A 10,000-nucleotide genomic window follows, 5' to 3' on the forward strand; every position below is an offset into this window, starting at 1 on the left:
TGTGTGTGTGTGTTAAGTGCACATCTGTGTGTGTGTGTGTGTGTGTGTTAAGTGCACATCTGTGTGTGTGTGTGTGTGTTAAGTGCACATCTGTGTGTGTGTGTGTGTGTTAAGTGCACATCTGTGTGTGTGTGTGTGTGTGTTAAGTGCACATCTGTGTGTGTGTGTGTGTGTGTGTTAAGTGCACATCTGTGTGTGTGTTAAGTGCACATCTGTGTGTGTGTTAAGTGCACATCTGTGTGTGTGTTAAGTGCACATCTGTGTGTGTGTGTGTAAGTGCACATCTGTGTGTGTGTTAAGTGCACATCTGTGTGTGTGTGTGTGTGTTAAGTGCACATCTGTGTGTGTGTGTGTGTGTTAAGTGCACATCTGTGTGTGTGTGTGTGTGTGTTAAGTGCACATCTGTGTGTGTGTGTGTGTGTTAAGTGCACATCTGTGTGTGTGTGTGTGTGTTAAGTGCACATCTGTGTGTGTGTGTGTGTTAAGTGCACATCTGTCTGTGTGTGTGTTAAGTGCACATCTGTCTGTGTGTGTGTTAAGTGCACATGTGTGTGTGTGTGTGTGTGTGTGTGTGTGTGTGTGTGTGTGTGTGTGTGTGTGTGTGTGTGTGTGTGTGTGTGTGTGTGTGTGTGTGTGTGTGTGTGTGTGTGTGTGTGTGTGTGTGTGTGTGTTAAGTGCACATCTGTGTGTGTGTGTGTGTGTCTGTGTGTGTGTGTGTTAAAGTGCACATCTGTGTGTGTGTGTGTGTGTTAAGTGCACATCTGTGTGTGTGTGTGTGTGTCTGTGTGTGTGTGTGTAAGTGCACATCTGTGTGTGTGTGTGTGTGTGTGAAGTGCACATCTGTGTGTGTGTGTGTGTGTGTGTGTGTGTGTGTGTGTTAAGTGCACATCTGTGTGTGTGTGTGTGTTAAGTGCACATCTGTGTGTGTGTGTGTGTGTGTGAAGTGCACATCTGTGTGTGTGTGTGTGTGTGTGTGTGTGTGTGTGTTAAGTGCACATCTGTGTGTGTGTGTGTGTGTTAAGTGCACATCTGTGTGTGTGTGTGTGTGTTAAGTGCACATCTGTGTGTGTGTGTGTGTGTCTGTGTGTGTGTGTGTGTTAAGTGCACATCTGTGTGCACATGTGTGTGTGTGTGTGTGTGTTAAGTGCACATCTGTGTGTGTGTGTGTGTGTGTGTGTGTGTGTGTGTGTGTGTGTGTGTGTGTGTGTGTGTGTGTGTGTGTACACATCTGTGTGTGTGTGTGTGTAAGTGCACATCTGTGTGTGTGTGTGTGTGTGTGTAAGTGCACATCTGTGTGTGTGTGTGTGTGTGTTAAGTGCACATCTGTGTGTGTGTGTGTGTGTTAAGTGCACATCTGTGTGTGTGTGTGTGTGTTAAGTGCACATCTGTGTGTGTGTGTGTGTGTGTGTGTTAAGTGCACATCTGTGTGTGTGTGTGTTAAGTGCACATCTGTGTGTGTGTGTGTGTGTGTGTGTTAAGTGCACATCTGTGTGTGTGTGTGTGTGTGTGTTAAGTGCACATCTGTGTGTGTGTGTGTGTGTTAAGTGCACATCTGTGTGTGTGTGTGTGTTAAGTGCACATCTGTGTGTGTGTGTGTGTGTTAAGTGCACATCTGTGTGTGTGTGTGTGTGTGTGTGTGTAAGTGCACATCTGTGTGTGTGTGTGTGTTAAGTGCACATCTGTGTGTGTGTGTGTGTGTTAAGTGCACATCTGTGTGTGTGTGTGTGTGTTAAGTGCACATCTGTGTGTGTGTGTGTGTGTGTGTTAAGTGCACATCTGTGTGTGTGTGTGTGTGTGTGTGTTAAGTGCACATCTGTGTGTGTGTGTGTGTGTTAAGTGCACATCTGTGTGTGTGTGTGTGTGTTAAGTGCACATCTGTGTGTGTGTGTGTGTGTGTGTGTGTGTGTGTGTGCACATCTGTGTGTGTGTGTGTGTGTGTGTGTGTGTGCACATCTGTGTGTGTGTGTGTGTGTGTGTGTGTGTTAAGTGCACATCTGTGTGTGTGTGTGTGTGTGTGTTAAGTGCACATCTGTGTGTGTGTGTGTGTGTGTGTGTGTGTTAAGTGCACATCTGTGTGTGTGTGTGTGTGTGTGTGTGTTAAGTGCACATCTGTGTGTGTGTGTGTGTGTGTGTGTGTGTGTGTGTGTGTGTGTGTGTGTGTGTGTGTGTGTGTGTGTGTGTGTGTGTTAAGTGCACATCTGTGTGTGTGTGTGTGTGTGTGTTAAGTGCACATCTGTGTGTGTGTGTGTGTGTGTGTGTGTTAAGTGCACATCTGTGTGTGTGTGTGTGTGTGTGTGTGTGTGTGTGTGTGTGTTAAGTGCACATCTGTGTGTGTGTGTGTGTGTGTGTGTGTTAAGTGCACATCTGTGTGTGTGTGTGTGTGTGTGTTAAGTGCACATCTGTGTGTGTGTGTGTGTGTTAAGTGCACATCTGTGTGTGTGTGTGTTAAGTGCACATCTGTGTGTGTGTGTGTTAAGTGCACATCTGTGTGTGTGTGTGTGTTAAGTGCACATCTGTGTGTGTGTGTGTGTAAGTGCACATCTGTGTGTGTGTGTGTGTGTGTGTGTGCACATGTGTGTGTGTGTGTGTGTAAGTGCACATCTGTGTGTGTGTGTGTGTTAAGTGCACATCTGTGTGTGTGTGTGTGTTAAGTGCACTGTCTGTGTGTGTGTGTGTGTTAAGTGCACATCTGTGTGTGTGTCTGTGTGTGTGTGTTAAGTGCACATCTGTGTGTGTGTGTGTGTGTGTGTTAAGTGCACATCTGTGTGTGTGTGTGTGTGTGTGTTAAGTGCACATCTGTGTGTGTGTGTGTGTTAAGTGCACATCTGTGTGTGTGTGTGTGTGTGTGTGTTAAGTGCACATCTGTGTGTGTGTGTGTGTGTGTGTGTGTGTGTGTGTGTGTGTGTGTGTGTGTGTGTGTGTGTGTGTGTGTGTGTGTGTGTGTGTGTGTGTTAAGTGCACATTACATTTACATTTACATTTAAGTCATTTAGCAGACGCTCTTATCCAGAGCGACTTACAAATTGGTGCATTCACCTTATGACATCCAGTGGAACAACCACTTTACAATAGTGCATCTAAATATTTTAAGGGGGGTGAGAAGGATTACTTTATCCTATCCTAGGTATTCCTTAAAGAGGTGGGGTTTCAGGTGTCTCCGGAAGGTGGTGATTGACTCCGCTGTCCTGGCGTCGTGAGGGAGTTTGTTCCACCATTGGGGAGCCAGAGCAGCGAACAGTTTTGACTGAGCTGAGCGGGAACTGTACTTCCTCAGTGGTAGGGAGGCGAGCAGGCCAGAGGTGGATGAACGCAGTGCCCTTATTTGGGTGTAGGGCCTGATCAGAGCCTGGAGGTACTGAGGTGCCGTTCCCCTCACAGCTCCGTAGGCAAGCACCATGGTCTTGTAGCGGATGCGAGCTTCAACTGGAAGCCAGTGGAGAGAGCGGAGGAGCGGGGTGACGTGAGAGAACTTGGGAAGGTTGAACACTAGACGGGCTGCGGCGTTCTGGATGAGTTGTAGGGGTTTAATGGCACAGGCAGGAGCCCAGCCAACAGCGAGTTGCAGTAATCCAGACGGGAGATGACAAGTGCCTGGATTAGGACCTGCGCCGCTTCCTGTGTGAGGCAGGGTCGTACTCTGCGGATGTTGTAGAGCATGAACCTACAGGAACGGGCCACCGCCTTGATGTTAGTTGAGAACGACAGTTTGTTGTCCAGGATCACGCCAAGGTTCTTAGCATTCTGGGAGGAGGACACAATGGAGTTGTCAACCGTGATGGCGAGATCATGGAACGGGCAGTCCTTCCCGGGAGGAAGAGCAGCTCCGTCTTGCCGAAGTTCAGCTTGAGGTGGTGATCCGTCATCCACACTGATATGTCTGCCAGACATGCAGAGATGCGATTCGCCACCTGGTCATCAGAAGGGGAAAGGAGAAGATTAATTGTGTGTCGTCTGCATAGCAATGATAGGAGAGACCATGTGAGGTTATGACAGAGCCAAGTGACTTGGTGTATAGCGAGAATAGGAGAGGGCCTAGAACAGAGCCCTGGGGGACACCAGTGGTGAGAGCGCGTGGTGAGGAGACAGATTCTCGCCACGCCACCTGGTAGGAGCGACCTGTCAGGTAGGACGCAATCCAAGCGTGGGCCGCGCCGGAGATGCCCAACTCGGAGAGGGTGGAGAGGAGGATCTGATGGTTCACAGTATCGAAGGCAGCCGATAGGTCTAGAAGGATGAGAGCAGAGGAGAGAGAGTTAGCTTTAGCGGTGCGGAGCGCCTCCGTGATACAGAGAAGAGCAGTCTCAGTTGAATGACTAGTCTTGAAACCTGACTGATTTGGATCAAGAAGGTCATTCTGAGAGAGATAGCGGGAGAGCTGACCAAGGACGGCACGTTCAAGAGTTTTGGAGAGAAAAGAAAGAAGGGATACTGGTCTGTAGTTGTTGACATCGGAGGGATCGAGTGTAGGTTTTTTCAGAAGGGGTGCAACTCTCGCTCTCTTGAAGACGGAAGGGACGTAGCCAGCGGTCAGGGATAAGTTGATGAGCGAGGTGAGGTAAGGGAGAAGGTCTCCGGAAATGGTCTGGAGAAGAGAGGAGGGGATAGGGTCGAGCGGGCAGGTTGTTGGGCGGCCGGCCGTCACAAGACGCGAGATTTCATCTGGAGAGAGAGGGGAGAAAGAGGTCAGAGCACAGGGTAGGGCAGTGTGAGCAGAACCAGCGGTGTCGTTTGACTTAGCAAACGAGGATCGGATGTCGTCGACCTTCTTTTCAAAATGGTTGACGAAGTCATCTGCAGAGAGGGAGGAGGGGGAGGGGAGGAGGATTCAGGAGGGAGGAGAAGGTGGCAAAGAGCTTCCTAGGGTTAGAGGCAGATGCTTGGAATTTAGAGTGGTAGAAAGTGGCTTTAGCAGCAGAGACAGAGGAGGAAAATGTAGAGAGGAGGGAGTGAAAGGATGCCAGGTCCGCAGGGAGGCGAGTTTTCCTCCATTTCCGCTCAGCCTTCCGGAGCCCTGTTCTGTGAGCTCGCATTGAGTCGTCAAGCCACGGAGCGGGAGGGGAGGACCGAGCCGGCCTGGAAGATAGGGGACATAGAGAGTCAAAGGATGCAGAAAGGGAGGAGAGGAGGGTTGAGGAGGCAGAATCAGGAGATAGGTTGGAGAAGGTTTGAGCAGAGGGAAGAGATGATAGGATGGAAGAGGAGAGAGTAGCGGGGGAGAGAGAGCGAAGGTTGGGACGGCGCGATACCATCCGAGTAGGGGCAGTGTGGGAAGTGTTGGATGAGAGCGAGAGGGAAAAGGATACAAGGTAGTGGTCGGAGACTTGGAGGGGAGTTGCAATGAGGTTAGTGGAAGAACAGCATCTAGTAAAGATGAGGTCGAGCGTATTGCCTGCCTTGTGAGTAGGGGGGGAAGGTGAGAGGGTGAGGTCAAAAGAGGAGAGGAGTGGAAAGAAGGAGGCAGAGAAGAATGAGTCAAAGGTAGACGTGGGGAGGTTAAAGTCGCCCAGAACTGTGAGAGGTGAGCCGTCCTCAGGAAAGGAGCTTATCAAGGCATCAAGCTCATTGATGAACTCTCCAAGGGGACCTGGAGGGCGATAAATGATAAGGATGTTAAGCTTGAAAGGGCTGGTAACTGTGACAGCATGAAATTCAAAGGAGGCGATAGACAGATGGGTAAGGGGAGAAAGAGAGAATGACCACATGGGAGAGATAAGGATCCCTATGCCACCACCCCGCTGACCAGAAGCTCTCGGGGTGTGCGAGAACACATGGGCGGACGAAGAGAGAGCAGTAGGAGTAGCAGTGTTATCTGTGGTGATCCATGTTTCTGTCAGTGCCAAGAAGTCGAGGGACTGGAGGGAGGCATAGGCTGAGATGAACTCTGCCTTGTTGGCTGCAGATCGGCAGTTCCAGAGGCTACCGGAGACCTGGAACTCCACGTGGGTCGTGCGCGCTGGGACCACCAGATTAGGGTGGCAGCGGCCACGCTGTGTGGAGCGTTTGTATGGTCTGTGCAGAGAGGAGAGAACAGGGATAGACAGACACATAGTTGACAGGCTACAGAAGAGGCTACGCTAATGCAAGGAGATTGGAATGACAAGTGGACTACACGTCTCGAATGTTCAGAAAGTTAAGCTTACGTAGCAAGAATCTTATTGACTAAAATTATTAAAAATGATACAGTACTGCTGAAGTAGGCTAGCTGGCAGTGGCTGCGTTGTTGACTTTGTAGGCTAGCTGACAGGGGCTGCGTTGTTGACACTACACTAATCAAGTCGTTCCGTTGAGTGTAGTAGTTTCTACAGTGCTGCTATTCGGGGGCTAGCTGGCTAGCTAGCAGTGTTGATTACGTTACGTTGCGTTAAAAGAACGACAATAGCTGGCTAGCTAACCTAGAAAATCGCTCTAGACTACACAATTATCTTTGATACACAGACGGCTATGTAGCTAGCTATGTAGCTAGCTACGATCAAACAAATCAAACCGTTGTGCTGTAATGAAATGAAATGAAAAATGTGATACTACCTGTGGAGCGAAGCGGAATGCGACCGGGTTGTTGAGTGCGGAAGTTCTATTCAGTAGACGTTGGCTAGCTGTTGGCTAGCTAGCAGTGTCTCCTACGTTAAGGACGACAAATAGCTGGCTAGCTAACCTCGGTAAATTAAGATAATCACTCTAAGACTACACGCTCTAAACTACACAATTATCTTGGATACAAAGACAGCAAAGACAACTATGTAGCTAGCTAACACTACACTAATCAAGTCGTTCAGTTGAGTGTAATAGTTTCATCTGTGTGTGTGTGTGTGTGTGTGTTAAGTGCACATCTGTGTGTGTGTGTGTGTGTGTTAAGTGCACATCTGTGTGTGTGTGTGTGTGTGTTAAGTGCACATCTGTGTGTGTGTGTGTGTGTGTTAAGTGCACATCTGTGTGTGTGTGTGTGTTAAGTGCACATCTGTGTGTGTGTGTGTTAAGTGCACATCTGTGTGTGTGTGTGTTAAGTGCACATCTGTGTGTATGTGTGTGTGTGTGTTAAGTGCACATCTGTGTGTATGTGTGTGTGTGTTAAGTGCACATCTGTGTGTATGTGTGTGTGTGTGTTAAGTGCACATCTGTGTGTATGTGTGTGTGTGTGTTAAGTGCACATCTGTGTGTATGTGTGTGTGTGTGTTAAGTGCACATCTGTGTGTGTGTGTGTGTTAAGTGCACATCTGTGTGTGTGTGTGTGTTAAGTGCACATCTGTGTGTTAAGTGCACATCTGTGTGTGTGTGTGTGTGTGTTAAGTGCACATCTGTGTGTGTGTGTGTGTGTGTGTGTGTTAAGTGCACATCTGTGTGTGTGTGTGTGTGTGTGTGTGTGTGTGTGTGTGTGTGTGTGTGTGTGTGTGTGTGTGTGTGTGTGTGTGTGTGTGTGTGTGTGTGTGTGTGTGTGTGTGTGTGTGTGTGTGTGTGTGTGTGTGTGTGTGTGTGTTAAGTGCACATCTGTGTGTATGTGTGTGTGTGTGTTAAGTGCACATCTGTGTGTGTGTGTGTGTTAAGTGCACATCTGTGTGTGTGTGTGTGTGTGTGTTAGTGCACATCTGTGTGTGTGTGTGTGTTAAGTGCACATCTGTGTGTGTGTGTGTGTGTGTGTGTTAAGTGCACACATCTGTGTGTGTGTGTGTGTGTGTGTGTGTTAAGTGCACACATCTGTGTGTGTGTGTGTGTGTGTGTGTTAAGTGCACATCTGTGTGTGTGTTAAGTGCACATCTGTGTGTGTGTGTGTGTTAAGTGCACATCTGTGTGTGTGTGTGTGTTAAGTGCACATCTGTGTGTGTGTGTGTGTTAAGTGCACATCTGTGTGTGTGTGTGTGTGTTAAGTGCACATCTGTGTGTGTGTGTGTGTTAAGTGCACATCTGTGTGTGTGTGTGCACATCTGTGTGTGTGTTTAAGTGCACATCTGTGTGTGTGTTAAGTGCACATCTGTGTGTGTGTTAAGTGCACATCTGTGTGTGTGTTAAGTGCACATCTGTGTGTGTGTTAAGTGCACATCTGTGTGTGTGTTAAGTGCACATCTGTGTGTGTGTTAAGTGCACATCTGTGTGTGTGTTAAGTGCACATCTGTGTGTGTGTTAAGTGCACATCTGTGTGTGTGTTAAGTGCACATCTGTGTGTGTGTTAAGTGCACATCTGTGTGTGTGTTAAGTGCACATCTGTGTGTGTGTTAAGTGCACATCTGTGTGTGTGTTAAGTGCACATCTGTGTGTGTGTTAAGTGCACATCTGTGTGTGTGTTAAGTGCACATCTGTGTGTGTGTTAAGTGCACATCTGTGTGTGTGTTAAGTGCACATCTGTGTGTGTGTGTGTGTGTGTGTGTGTGTGTTAAGTGCACATCTGTGTGTGTGTGTGTGTGTGTTAAGTGCACATCTGTGTGTGTGTTAAGTGCACATCTGTGTGTGTGTTAAGTGCACATCTGTGTGTGTGTTAAGTGCACATCTGTGTGTGTGTTAAGTGCACATCTGTGTGTGTGTTAAGTGCACATCTGTGTGTGTGTGTGTGTTAAGTGCACATGTGTGTGTGTGTGTGTGTGTGTGTGTGTGTGTGTGTGTGTGTGTGTGTGTGTGTGTGTGTGTGTGTGTGTGTGTGTGTGTGTGTGTGTGTGTGTGTGTGTTAAGTGCACATCTGTGTGTGTGTGTGTTAAGTGCACATCTGTGTGTGTGTGTGTGTGTGTGTTAAGTGCACATCTGTGTGTGTGTGTGTGTGTGATAAATCACATACAGGGGCCCTCTAAACCCAGGCCCCTCTTCACCAAGGACTCCATCAGGATCACCACAGACATGCAGACAAGCTACACACACAGAAACATACACACACCCACACATGTGACCTCTGCTCCTGATCCTTATCCAAACTCCACACCTTCCTCCTTCTCCTCCCTTTATCTCTCCATCCAATGGGGCAAAGGGAGCACTTAACATTATGAATAGAGGAGAGTCTCATCTCTTCCACTCCCTGAAGAGATGTGAGGGGCTACAGAAGAGACGTATATTAAGGCTGGCAAATGAAGCTCCTCAGCATCCTACCCTGGTCTGTGTTTGAAGAGAATGTCTCCTCTTGTCCTCTCAAAGCCCTTTAACCCTTTAAATATTCACTATAATACCAGATGCCATTGCTCTCCTCACACACACACACGCGCACTCAGGCCTCAGTCAAAGGGCTGATGTGCCAGCATAGTTAGTCAATCCGTCTTTCTCTTTGTCTCAATCTGGCCGTCTTCGAAACAACATTCATAACATGCCAGCTTGGAACGCAATAAAACGGACTAACTTCTCAGGATGTGGTACTGGACTTTGATGGTAACCTAACCTAATTTCACCTTTCCCATCATATTGGTTCCTCCATTGGTCCATATTTTGGTGAAAGGGTGTGGTGTTTTTTAATCCAAAAATTAGGCCGGATACAAATCCAGCCAACACCAGTGGCATTTGAATCCCTAGTAAAGGGGTATGATAGGCCTATTAAGGTTTAACCTGTTGTAATTGCACACAAAAAAAGAAAACCGATGCACTTTTCTGACCAAAGGACAGTTTTCAACGAAGAGTTTTGGGAGAGTGGATTACTTCTTCCAATGACTTTCAGCAAATTACTTCCACATATTTTTGTCCAGAAGCTTAATTTGAGCTTTTACCTACAGCAATGAGGTAATTTAGGGATCTAAGCGTTACCAGCTAGTCTGACTTTGTTTCTCCCATAATAGCCCTTGGGAGGAGTGAAAAGTGACGACAGAAATGGAATTCAATCCAACAAGGGTGATAAGGCCAACACTTTCGATTTGGTGAGGGTCAGTGGTATCTGAGTCTGAAGGATAGCGACCTTGTGAACTCTAACCCAGTCTTAGTGGTAGTGGTGGTCTAAAATGCAGGAGTAAATGGAATCCAATCAGACCAACCTTCTCTCTCTCTCTCTCTCTCTCTCTCTCTCTCTCTCTCTCTCTCTCTCTCTCTCTCTCTCTCTCTCTCT

At 47.8% G+C, this 10,000-nt stretch overlaps 1 protein-coding gene across 1 annotated transcript in view; it reads left to right on the forward strand.

The window, feature by feature from the left end:
• Positions 1–10,000, forward strand: part of me1 (malic enzyme 1, NADP(+)-dependent, cytosolic) — a 133,172-nt gene that overhangs the window by 97,087 nt on the left and 26,085 nt on the right. The window lies entirely within an intron of this gene.

Source organism: Oncorhynchus gorbuscha, linkage group LG19, assembly GCF_021184085.1.
Source record: "Oncorhynchus gorbuscha isolate QuinsamMale2020 ecotype Even-year linkage group LG19, OgorEven_v1.0, whole genome shotgun sequence".
Taxonomy (NCBI): Eukaryota; Metazoa; Chordata; class Actinopteri; order Salmoniformes; family Salmonidae; genus Oncorhynchus; species Oncorhynchus gorbuscha.